Here is a 12,725-nt window from a genome sequence, read left to right on the forward strand (position 1 = left end):
CGCGGCGGCTTCGAGGCCATAGTGAGGAATGAGGCGGGACAGCCATACTAGGTGAGGGCAGCCTGGCAGCGGCATTACACGGGGTGAGGAGAGCTTCACTTGAGGGGGGAGACTGGAGACTGGCAGCCATCTTGCTTAGGGGCAAGCTGGCAACGCTGGGCGTTCTCGGGACGGCTTCGGCGCCGCCGTCGGGGAACGGCGGCGTCCGTGAGCGTGCGAAGAGCGGTGGCGCCCGCGCACTGAGACGGGCCGGCAGCCGTGACGCCGAAGGGCGGAATGGCACGGGGTCGGGCCGACCCGCGATCTTCCGGGAAGGCTCAGGATTTGGATTTGACCCCTGGGCTGAACTTCCTGGTAACCCGGACGTTCTGTCCACCTGGGTGCGGCGTGGGAAGAGCTGCGCGTAGCCCATCTCTGATTTCGTTCTCTCAGCGTTCGTCTCTTGAGCGCTCCTTCTTTGAAGGGCGTGCTGCCCGGGTCAATTCCTGAAGAATACTGGGCATCGGGGGCCGGGTGCGCGCTGGAGCTGCCAGCAGCCTGGCGTGGCTGAAAGAAAGGTAATCGTGAGGCCTGTTCGGCAGAGCCCTCGAACCCCTGTAAGTTAGTTGACTTCAGGCCAGGGTCTTAACCTAAATGTGCGCAATTGTGTCTACGTTTTAGAAAGATAGTTGGTTTTCTTGTGGAGGGCGAGCAGAAAGAACAATGGGGAAGCTCTTATCCAGACAGGGAGGGATTGGGGACTATGTGACAGACGAAGAGCTCTAGATGATTCCCACTGTTGTGGATTAGGCAGCTGGGGGGTTAATGATGTCATCCCCTTTCTTGTTTTGATTTGGGGGAAAAGCATGTTGAGTTTGGAGGTGCTTGTGGGACATTCAAAAGGAATATCAGTTAGACAATTGAATATTAGTTCATGTAGCTTTGGGACCCAAAAGACGGGTTTGGTGTGTGTACGTGATGATGGAAGCCATGAGAGTAGATAAGATGACTGCTAAATGTGAGGTTGCCAGTTCAAACCCATGCAGCAGGAGAAAGCTGCGGTTAACTGCTCGAGGAAAGGTTACTAGCCTCAGAAACCTGTATAGGGACCCTGAGTCCAAAATGACTTGGCGCAATGTGTGGGAAACTAAGGACCGGGAAGAGATTAAAGAAGCCTGGAAGGCTAGGATTCTGGGTGGAGGGAGGCCTTCACATTTGTGAGTTGGAGTTAAGTCCCAGTTCTCCTAATTAAAAATCAACCCCACAATATCTTCCCATAATAGACCTACCTTAATTATTACCTCTTGCAGCACTTGGATACTTACTTACTATCCAGCCTGCATCTTTATCTATAGGAGCAAATATGTTGCTATTCTCCCTGTTCAGGGGAGTGTCACTCCCCTTACATGTCCCCACACTGGTGTTTAGTGACTCCCCCAATGAACTCAGGGGCCTCTAGGGCAGTATTGCCCACCTTGCTACATAGGTAGGTGTCTGTGGTTGGGGGGACTTGCAGCCCCAAGGCTATATAAGCTGGTAAAAGAATAGAGATCTAAAATTTAAGAAGGCCGGGGAGGAGGGGTAATATAAAAAAAGCAGGTACAAAGTGAACATGGCACACGTGCATTTTTTAGTATTTCCACAAAGTGGGGCTGGGGCAGAATGAGACAATACATTTAAAATTTTAGATCCATCTGTACTGTCCTGGAATTTGTTTTATTATGAACATATATTACTTTTATAGAAAATGGCTTTGTAAAAACGACAGTGATGTCCAAGCCAGAAATTCTGAGTCATCGACATTTCCGTGGTTGTTGAAGCCATAAATTTGGACAAGCTCTAGAGAAGAGCAGAGGATTACAAAAAGTGCTTTTAAGGAATTCTAACACTTAGAGGCACAAGGAGAAGAATCTTTTAAAAAGAAAAGTAAATGAGGAAGAATAAAAACTAGGAGATAATTGTCACAGAGCCAAAGATAAGAAAGCAGTTTCAAGAAAATAGAAGTTGTCAAAAATGTCAGATATCTATCTAGAAGAAAGGCACTCAACTCCGGACCTAGATTTACCAAAACTCTGTGTTAACAGGAAGCTTAGTACAAAGATCAAATCTAGATCTTGAACGTCCTCCCAAGGATCACAGGCAGTGCAGTCCCATGCTCTTCTACTCTTACGCGTCAGGGCTGCCAGTCACAGTCTCTGGTATTATGCTCTTCCCATTCCTTACCATAGCCTCAAGCCACCTTCAAGAAAAAACTGTGTTGCCAGAAACAGTGAAATTAAGGATTTGAAAGTAGAAGCTGAAGTGAAGAACTAGATATCACATAGGTTTCTCCTAAAGCCAATATGATGGCACCACACGAATGCTATTTAATAGGTGCTGAAATGTGGGGCAAAGAACCAGGAGGGTATATGCGGACAAATGCTCTAAGATCATATTTGAGGAATTTGGGAGGCAGATTCTGGTGGTGGGGGCCTTCGTGTTCGTGGGTTGGAGATGCATCCCAGTCACATTCTACTAAGTAAAGTTGTTCTCCATGATGTCCCTCATAATGATGCCACTCTTAAGGTGCTGCTTGCAAGCCCACAGTTGCTACTATATGTTTGAAGGTTATATATCTGCCTGAAGGTTGTCTGCTATCAAGAGCAATCTCACCCTATTGTCCGTCCCACCCTAAGTACAGCCCACTCCCTTCTTGTCTGGGGAGATCAGCCCCCAACAACTAATCACAGGTCCAGTAGGCTCAATTATACACCTATAATATATAAAAATTATAGTAAAGTCATAGAGGATAAGAGAGATAGGAGAGAGTAGAATAAAGGAGACACATTTCATGGTAGTGTGCTGACCTCAGCCTCTCTCGCTGGTCCACATGGAGGTGCGGAAGCAGGGAAAGGGAGCAGGGAAGGACAGGAGGAAAGAGTGATTTATTTCTAACCAAGGCGTTTGGGGTCATGCAAGCCCCCTGATTACAGGTAATGACCTACGTCACAGGAAGGGGTTGTACCATAGGTAATAACAGTGATAGGAGGGTGACGTTCTAGGGGTGTACATGCCATAGGAAGAGGAGGGACTAAGGGTACACATGCGGCAAGATGGTTAGATCCTAGATTCATGATGGCAGCCTAACCTTGATTGTCCTTGAACTGGAGAATTGATTTATTCTAAGCTTTCCAAGGAAAGCAATCCACTGTCCTTAACAGTAGGGAGTGAACCCCACCTATGGTGGGAGAGACAATAGGCTCTGCTTGCTGGGGAACAGCCTTTTTATATCCCAAACCTTCTGATAAGGATCATAGATTGTTCTCTTGGAGGAAAGCTCAAAGACCCCTGAGGTCAAGGCAGCTCAGAGAAGACCAAGATTAGGCTGCCATCTTGACTCTAGAGCCTGCCCATCTTGTTACGTGTGTGCTTTCCTGTCACATGTGTGCCTCTAGTGCCTCCCTTCCTATTGCATGTATACCCTTAGCTCGCCCCCTTATCTTACATGCATGTTTTTCATACAACCCGGTTCCTCTTACATATGAGCTTACTGTGGCTTGCATGCCCAAGATTATATAAATCTGTGAGAGAAAGTTCGGTCTCATTCTGGTTCTGGCCATCATGAAACAGGTGAGCCCTTGCATGCTTTATCTTGTCTGATGTCTCTTTAATTTACCCCTCAATTACACAACCGTCCCCTTAGGACCCATCTGCATGTGGGCCTGGATCCCACAATAAACATTCGCCCTTTTATTCTCAGTTTCCTCACAAATTGCGCCCAACCTTTTCCTAGTAGAAGAATCACTAGGACAGTTAGCTCTGATGTATGGAAAGGGGATATACAACACCCACATAAACACACAAGAGTGGCAGACATGGGCACTGCTTTTTAAATACAATCATGTTTCATCCCATACCCTGAAGTGGTTTGTCACCTAACTAGCTTGACAACAGGGTGTTAGTTCCTATCTGTGAGCCTACCTCTACTCCAAACCTCACCCAACACCACTTAGAGCGGTGGCTCTCAATCTTCCTAATGCCACGACCCTATAATACAGTTCTTCATGTTGTGGTGACCCCCCGACCATAAAATTATTTTCATTGCTACTTCATAACTAATTTTGCTACTGTTAAGAATCATAATGTAAATATCTGATATGCAGGATGTATTTTCGTTGTTACAAATTGAACTTAAAGCATAGTGATTAATCACAAAAACAATATGTAATTATATATTGTGAAATATTTATTTCTAATTTCAAATGAAATTTTGTCTTGAAGCATGGGTAACAGTCTTCATGCCGGGTACCTGTATGTGGGCATATCTGCATGTGGGAGGACCCACCTGGAGACGGATGAAGGGGCGGTGTCTTGGTTCCTAAGACCATGGGAAATAATGTGTTTTCCAATGGTCTTAGGTGACCCCTGTGAAAGGGTCCTTCAACCCCCAAAGAGAGCCCATGCTGAGGACGGCCCTCTCTCATGGTCATAATATAAGAAGACCAGATTTTACTATTGGTAAAGCGGGACACCATTGATAAAACTCATATCCTGATGAAATAGCCACATGGCAGCTGAAAACCGTATATCCTAGCTTGTCGTGCATTCTTTCCAAAAATCGGGACTTTTTAAAACACCGAGGGACACAGGAAAAATTGTTATAAATCAGGACTGTCCCGCCAAAAGCAGGACATCTGGTCACCTTATCATAATACAGTGTTCAGTCCATTTTTTGTAGCCTAAGGAAAAAAGACAATGCTCACTTAGAATGGAAAACTGAAGAAGAGTTTGAGATTTGTCTTTTATTAGGCCTTCACCAAAAAAATATTGTTCTTCCTTTAAACGACTCTTGGGACTCAATCATTTCCTTAACAACCACATTTTCCAAATTCCAGACACTGAGACAATTGCTTGGCCAGCTGTTTCTATGTTAGTGGATTCATTCATAGCAACATTTGGAGAAATGTTTCCTGTTTGGGGCCACGCTGGAAGTTTATTCTTTCCACATAAAACTAAAGTCATGATGCCATAAAGAGAACTGAAGTTTCCGGAGGTGGACTACAAAAGAGACCTGTGTAGAGATGAATGGGAAGAGGGTGACTTGAATCACACCCTCTAGTAATGTGATGGGTCCAAATTAATCCTGCCTAATTAACACAGCAGACAGTTCACTCCCAAGTGGGACCACCTAGAGGCTAGGATTCACAACATAGCACAAAATGGAGGACAATTACATCAGACTACAAAATGGACTACATCATTATTTACCTAGGAAACCACTGAGAATCATAACTTTTGTCCGGGGCCATTCAGCTCAATCTTCACTATATTTGGTCAGAGCTTGCAGTACTTTTCCACTCCCACCTACGTGACATAGTTTTGTGATTATGTTATTTCCCCTCTGAACAGCCTGTTCTTGGAACGGGCTGAGTTTAACCTTCAAGTCTGCCTAGAAACAGATAAGGGGGTTTCCACACATGGTGTGATGTTTTTTAGATAAGGACCTGCATCCTGTTTCTTTCTTTCTAGCCCATATAAGCTGTAACCTTTTACTCAATAAATGAGACTTGATCAGACTACTGTCTTGTCTCCATTACTCTTGTCTCTTGTTCCCCTCAATTCCCACTCCCTCCTCGAGGGTCTGCGTTGACGTTCCTGCAGGTTGGGACACGTGGCGCCCAACGAGGGGCCCGGATGAGGGGGGTGGGGGTTGATACCGTGAGAAAGAAGGCGCCAAAGGAGGCTGGCGAGTAAAAGTGAAAGAAAAATCCTTCGGCCGCTGCGGGAGCCTGCTGCGCCGAGACTGAAGGTGAGTAAAAGCGCCTGAATATGGGACAAGAATTAAGCACACCAGCTTGTGTGATCACGAGGTGCTGAAGAGATCAGTTATCAGGCATCAAAGAACAAAAAAGCATATCATTGTGTGCTCACCTCCATGATACAATCGATGAAGACAAATGGGTGCATAAGCAAATGTGGCGAAGAAAGCCAATGGTGCCTGGCTATCAAAAGATATAGCGTCTGGGGTCTTAAAGGCTTGAAGGTAAGCAAGCAGCCATGTAGCTCAAAAGCAACAAAGCCCACATGGAAGAAGCACACCAGCCTGTGTGATCACGAGGTGTCGAAGGGATCAGGTATCAGGCATCATCAGAACAAAAAAATCTTATCATAGTGAATGAGTGGGGGAGTGCGGAGTGGAGACCCAAAGCCCATTTGTAGGCCATTGGACATTCCCTTACAGAAGGGTCTCAGGGAGGAGACAAGCCAGTCAGGATGCGATGTAGCAACAATGAAACACAACTATCCTCTAGTTCCTAAATGCTTCTACCTCCCCCGTTATCATGATCCCAATTCTACCTTACAAATCTGGTTAGACCAGAGGATGTACACTGGTATAGATAGGAACTGGAAACGCAGGGAATCCAGGGTAGAGGGAGGATGGTTTGGAAAGGGGGAACCGATTATAAGGATCTACATGTGACCTCCTCCCTGGTGGACGGACAACAGAAAAGTGGGTGAAGGGAGACATCGGACAGGACAAGATAAGACAAAATAATAATTTATAAGTTCATGAGGGAGGCGGGAGCAGGGAGAGAGGGGAAGATGTGCTGATGCCAGGGGCTTAGGTGGAGAGCAAATGTTTTGAAACTGATGAGGGCAATGAAAGTACAAGTGTGTTTTACACAATTGATGTATGTATGGATTGTGATGAGAGTTGTTTGAGCCCCTAATAAAACGATTGAAAAAAAACTTGCACGTAACATGAGGGGAGCAAGCTAGGGGATATACATGCAATAGGAAGGGAGGCACTAGAGGCATACATGTAACAGGAAAGCACATATGTAACAAGATGGGCAGGCTCTAGAGTCAAGATAGCAGCCTAATCTTGGTCTTCTCTGAGCTGCCTTGACCTCAGGGGTCTTTGAGCTCTTTCCCAGGGGAACAGTCTATGGTCCTTGTCAGAAGGGAGTGGGCCGTACTTGGGGTGGGACAGACAATAGGTTGCTTTTGATGGCAGACAGCTTTCAGATAGTTTTCAAGCAGTTAACCTTCCAGAGCATAGTAAGTGACCATGTGCTTGCGAACAGCACCATAAATTTGTCGTTATTATGGGGGGACATTGAAGGGAATGACTTTTACTTAGGAGAATGTGAGACTCCTCTCCACCCACAAACTTGAAGGTACCCTCCACAGAAACCCTGTGAGTCTCCCAGACTCTACCATATGGCTGTTGAGAATTTCTCTGCATATGTTCTCTGTTCTGTATTCTACAGGGTAGGATCAATATCAGCCCAAGACTAATTCTTATGAGTCAAAGGTCAGACATACCTCTTCTCTCCAACTATTTTGTATCAATTTTAAGAACAGCCATCTCTCTCCAGCACTCTCTACTTATCTGCTGGGTTTGGTAATTCTTTGCAATGGCCACAGAACTCACAGACTATACAATTATTGGGGAAGTTTCAGGTTACAATTAGGAGCCTCTTCTCAGTAATGTGTGCAAGCAGGTCTTTCCCTAGCCCCTGGACCCTCTGTCTTTTAGGCCAGCCTGGCCAATTCCTCATTTGGGCAAATGTTACAAAGTTCTAATTTAGCTCCGCTGATAAATTCTCAGAGTTATCTTACTCTAACAGCAAGCCTGCAATCCAAAGGAGCTCAGCTTTCTTTTTTCATGGGCCAGGAAACCCACCATGCTATCTACTACTGGTCTGGTGCTGCTGCTGCTGCTGCTGCTGCTGGTGGTTCTCTGCAACTACTGCTAACCATCTCTTACAGTCTAAGGCAGTGGTTCTCAACCTCCCTAATGGCACGACCCTTTCATACAGTTCCTCATGTTGTAGTAACCCCCAAACATACATTATTTTCAATACCGCTTCATAACTAATTTTGCTACTGTTATGAATCGGGTGACCCCTGTGAAAGGGTTTTTCGACCCCCAAAAGGGTCTCGATCCACAGGTTGAGAACTGCTAGTCTAAGTTGCTATGGCTATCATTCTCCTGGATCAGGAGGTCCTCTGTGCGGAGGGTCCAAAGGTTTTGCTCCAGTCTCATCTCATCTTCTGGGAGGTAGGGTCTCCCCAGCAGGATTGAAAAACTGACTAATTCCCTCATTAGGGTACCATACTATGGGAAACAGAAGGATTTCTCTCAAGCTGTCTCCCCCAAATGTATGCCAGACTTAGCTGCTTGAGAACCCCACACCATAGGTCTCATTTTCCTGGTCCTACCCCAACAAAGGTATCCTGCACCTTTTTTATATTGGTAGCAAACTGATCGTTTTCTTTGGTGGGCCACAAACACCTTTGCAAAGTCCCATGCGGTCTTGGTGGAAATCACAAGCCCGTGGCTAGAAAGGTCATATGAAAGCAATCCATCACACTTCAGGAGAAATAGAACGCCCATTTCGAAAATGGTTGTTTGTGGAAACAGAACGGGAAGCGCGTGTATGCAGTTGAATTCTTTATTCTCATGTTTTAAGAAGCTTGCCAGGCTGGGTTTCTGGGGTGGAGGAGGCCTTCACATTTGTGAGTTAGAGATGAGTCCTAATCACATTCTCAAATGGAAATCTGCTTTTATAAAGGGTACAGACTTAAAAGCCCTATCAGGCAGTTCTATGAATTGAAATAAGTAGTATGAATTAGAATCTACTCACTAGAAATTTGTTTCTCTTTATGATGTATGGGGTACCAGCCTCCACAATCAAACAGGTCCAAGGGGTTGTGGTTGTGTAATTGAGGGGTAAAATTAAAGAGACATTAGACAAGATAAAGCATGCAATTGCTCACCTCTCTGACGGACGGCCATTATCTCAGCAGCCAGGTTCACACACAGAGATTATATTTACAATCATGGCTTATATACATCTTGGGGAACGTGCAGACCCAACTGATTACATCATAATAGGAAGAGGTTGTACCATAGGCATACATGCAATAGGAGGGGGATGAGCTAGGGGTACACATGTGACAAGAAGGGCAGACCCCAGATATAAGATGGCAGCCTAACCTTGGTCCTTGAGTTGGCTTGATCTGGTCTTTGGGCTCTCCTTCAGGGAAACAATCCACTATCCTTATCAGCAGGGAGTGGGCCCTACTTAGGGTGGGACAGACTATAGGGTCTATTTCCTCTAGATGGCTGATAACCTCAGGAAAATAACATTAAGCAGATGACCTCCAAGTGTACAGACATTAACCATTGGTTGCAAGCAGCATCTTAGGTTTGGCATATGATATGGGGGGACAACCTGGGGAAAAACCTTTCTGTATCCCGCAATGATATTCTCTAAATACATACTACTCACTGCCATTAAATTTATTCCAACTCAGTTACCCTGTAGGACAGGGTAGAACTGCCCCTGTGGGCTTATGAAACTACCTTTGCAGGGGTAGAAAACTTCATCTTTCTCCCGTAGAGCTACTAGTTGTCTCAAACTACTAACCTTGTGGTTAGCCCAACACTTAACCAATATACCACCAAGGCTCCTCAAATAAATACTGAACATATATTAATGTCTTTATCAGGTGCAAGTAGTTTATGAACTCAGCTGCTTACCAGAAACTTGCAGGTTCAAATCTATCCTGTGGCAACTCTATAGGAAGGTTAGGTGATACACTTTGCAAATTTAGCTATTAAAAACCATGGGAAAAAAAATTTTTTTTACAAAACGTAGAGTGTGCAGTTCCATTCCAAAATACACAGGGTGACCATGAATCAGATTTGACTCAAGAGCAACAGGTATATATGTACATAATGTTAGGTGCTACCATAGGCCATAGGATACGACCTTCAATGATAGGTTACACATTGGTGAAAACAAAACAGTGGCTCAAACAATTATGAGGATGGCACAGGACAGGGCTGTGTTTCGTTGTGTTGTACAGAGTCCCTATGAATCAGAGCCCATTTTAAAGCACCTAACAACATAGGTCACTATGAGTTGGTGCCTGAACATTAAGGAAATAAAAGAATTGTTTGATCCTAAATTGAGGTGCTTTTAAGACTGAGTAATCTTACTCGTTTTAATTTTGTTTTTAGAATACCATCTACCTGTTAGGTTTCCCCCAGTGGGAAATACCTTGGACCTTGGCTTCACACAAGAAAGAATTCACTCCAAAGCCTGGATTGTGATCCAAGTGAGTTTTATGAAAGATAGAAGTTTCAGGTGTGGGGGTAGCCAGCCCCCCACAACTAATCATGGGTTCAGTAGGCACAATTGTACGGTTAAGATATATAAAGATGATAGTAACATCATAGAGAAATAGGAGAGATGCGAGAGGGAGTAAAATAAAGAAGTCAGACCCATTTCATGATAGCATGCTCGCCTCAGCTCCTCTTGGTGGTTCACGTGGAAAGGTGGGAGACAAGGGGGCAGGAGAGAGCTCTCGTGAGGTTTTATTCCTAACCAAAGCTTATATATCTCTGGGGTCATGCAAGCCCCCTGATTACAGATAACGACCTACGTCATAGGAAGGCGTTGTAACATAGGCAATATAAGCAATAGGAGGGGGATAACCTAGGGGTGTACACGCAATAGTAAAGGGAGGGAATAGGGTACATATGTGGCAAGATGGGCGGACCATAGACTGTATCTAGTAGCCTAACCTTAGTCATATTTGAGTGGTCCTGGGCTTGCCTTCGGGCTCTCCTTCAAGGGAACAGTGTCAGAAGGGAGTGGGCCCTACTTCTAGTGAGTCTGACTATGTAGTCTGGTTGCTCTAGATGGCTGATACCACTTATGGAGAATAACCCCCTACCCACTTTCGTTGACCTCCTAGTGTACAGTCATTTACCATGTGTAGCACGCAGCATCTTGGGGTTGGCATCTATTTGGGCAAGACAACTTGGGAGAAATCTTTCTGTATCCCACATTCAGGTTTACACGGGCACCCTCAGGGCCCTTCACACACACACACACACACACACACACACACACACACACACACACACACACCAGCACAGCCTGCCAAGAAGCTGCTCAAGAAACGAAAAGGACACCCAGAGGACTCTGGATCCTGTCTTTTCAGTTGTTCCGCCTGGAGGTGGGATCGATGATCCTGGTTGACCCCATTGGCTGAATTGAATTCACCTGGCCCAGATGGGCCAGTCCAGATGTAACACCCACCTAGATGTACCACTCCTTACTGGCCAGAAGCTCGAACCTCTGAGCATGTGCAATGGACACCCCAGTCCCTGTGCTAGCTACCTAACATTTCCCCCCTGAAGAGGTATGGACCCTAATCTTTGGGGTACTGGGCGATGACATCTCTAGCTATTTCCTGCTGGCAAAGGGGGTGGAGTGGGGTTTTGGGTCCATACCCTTCCTACTCCTTTGGAAGGGGTTATCCATTCAGGGCCCAGGATGGATAAGGTTGAGATGGTCCAGGAGCTGGTGGTCCTGAAGCTGACACACTTGGTTCAGAGACCTTGGTAACCTGAGAACTTGTGAAAAACATGAACGGGTGGACAGTTTAGATGAGACAAGGGTAAGGTGGTGAGGTGGCAATACCCTTGGAGGTGGGTTAGTGTCATGGGAAGTAAAAAAAAAAAAATCTTAGGACTGACAGGCATGGGTGGTTGTTCACTGTAAGCCCAGGAACAGGGTAAAAGCATTCACTGGCTGAGATAGTTTATTGTGCCAGCCTGGCTGATAAACGCAGGTGGGATTGACTGAGGGGCTGAGAGATGGATGGCTTGGTGAGCTTTGCCTTTCTTGTCTCTCGCTCTGTGATCATCAGACCAGTGTGCGGCTGCCTTGCTTGTTCTGTGCCTCAATTTAAAGACTACACTGCCTGTGGGACGCCTAGCCTGTGGACTGTGTTGCTGTAAGTTGAGGTCCCTTTAAGACTTCTCTGGAGCTGGGGACTGGATGAAATAAGGACGGCACTTCTGATTTGGTCGCTAGTCTGGGTTTGGGGGTTGGTTCTCCACCTATTCCTTCCTTCTCCTGCTGTGGGATGCAGAAGGGTTTTTCCCCCTGGTCATCTTCCCCAAATATATGCTAAACCCAACACACTGCTTTCTACACATGGTAAATGACTGTACACTTGTGATTGGCTGCTGTGCTGCGATAGCCTAGCTCTCTATATATATAGAGGAAGACCTGGCAGCAGACTAGACTTGAAGGACTGCTAGTCTCTCACAACTCTCTCTCACGGTAGTGAGTTGCACTGAGCCATTTGTACTGCTTTATAATTTAACTGTTCATTTCTTGTATTATCTATCTGTATATAATTTAACAGTTCATTTCTTGTGTTATATATCTAATTAACTTTATAAATAAATACATAAAATGATCAGCAATCTAGTTTTATCTCTCTAGAGAACCCTGTCTAACACACAGTCTGTCCTGGAAGAAGTATGGCCAGAGTGTGCATTCGAAGCAAGGATAGCGAGACTTCATCTTACCTGCTTTGGACAGGAGAGACCAGTCTCTGGAGAAGGATATCATGCTCGGTAAAGTAAAACAAAGGTCAATGAAAGAGAAGAAGACCCTTCACAAGATGGAATGTTACAGTGACTGCAACAATGGGCTCAAACAGAACAGTTGTAATGATGGCGCAGGACTGGCCAGCGTTTCATGCTGTTATGCATAGGGTTACTATGGATTGCAACCAACTTTACGGCACCTAACAGCAACAACTTAGTTGCGTTTTTTTTTAAACATTTTATTAGGGGCTCATACAACTGTTATCGCAATCCATACACACATCAATTGTGTAAAGCGCATTTGTACATCTCTGAAACCAACAGGGACAGTTCTATCCTG

Source organism: Echinops telfairi, unplaced genomic scaffold, assembly GCF_000313985.2.
Source record: "Echinops telfairi isolate 266 unplaced genomic scaffold, ASM31398v2 ScPeMD7_7425;HRSCAF=8463, whole genome shotgun sequence".
NCBI lineage: Eukaryota > Metazoa > Chordata > Mammalia > Afrosoricida > Tenrecidae > Echinops > Echinops telfairi.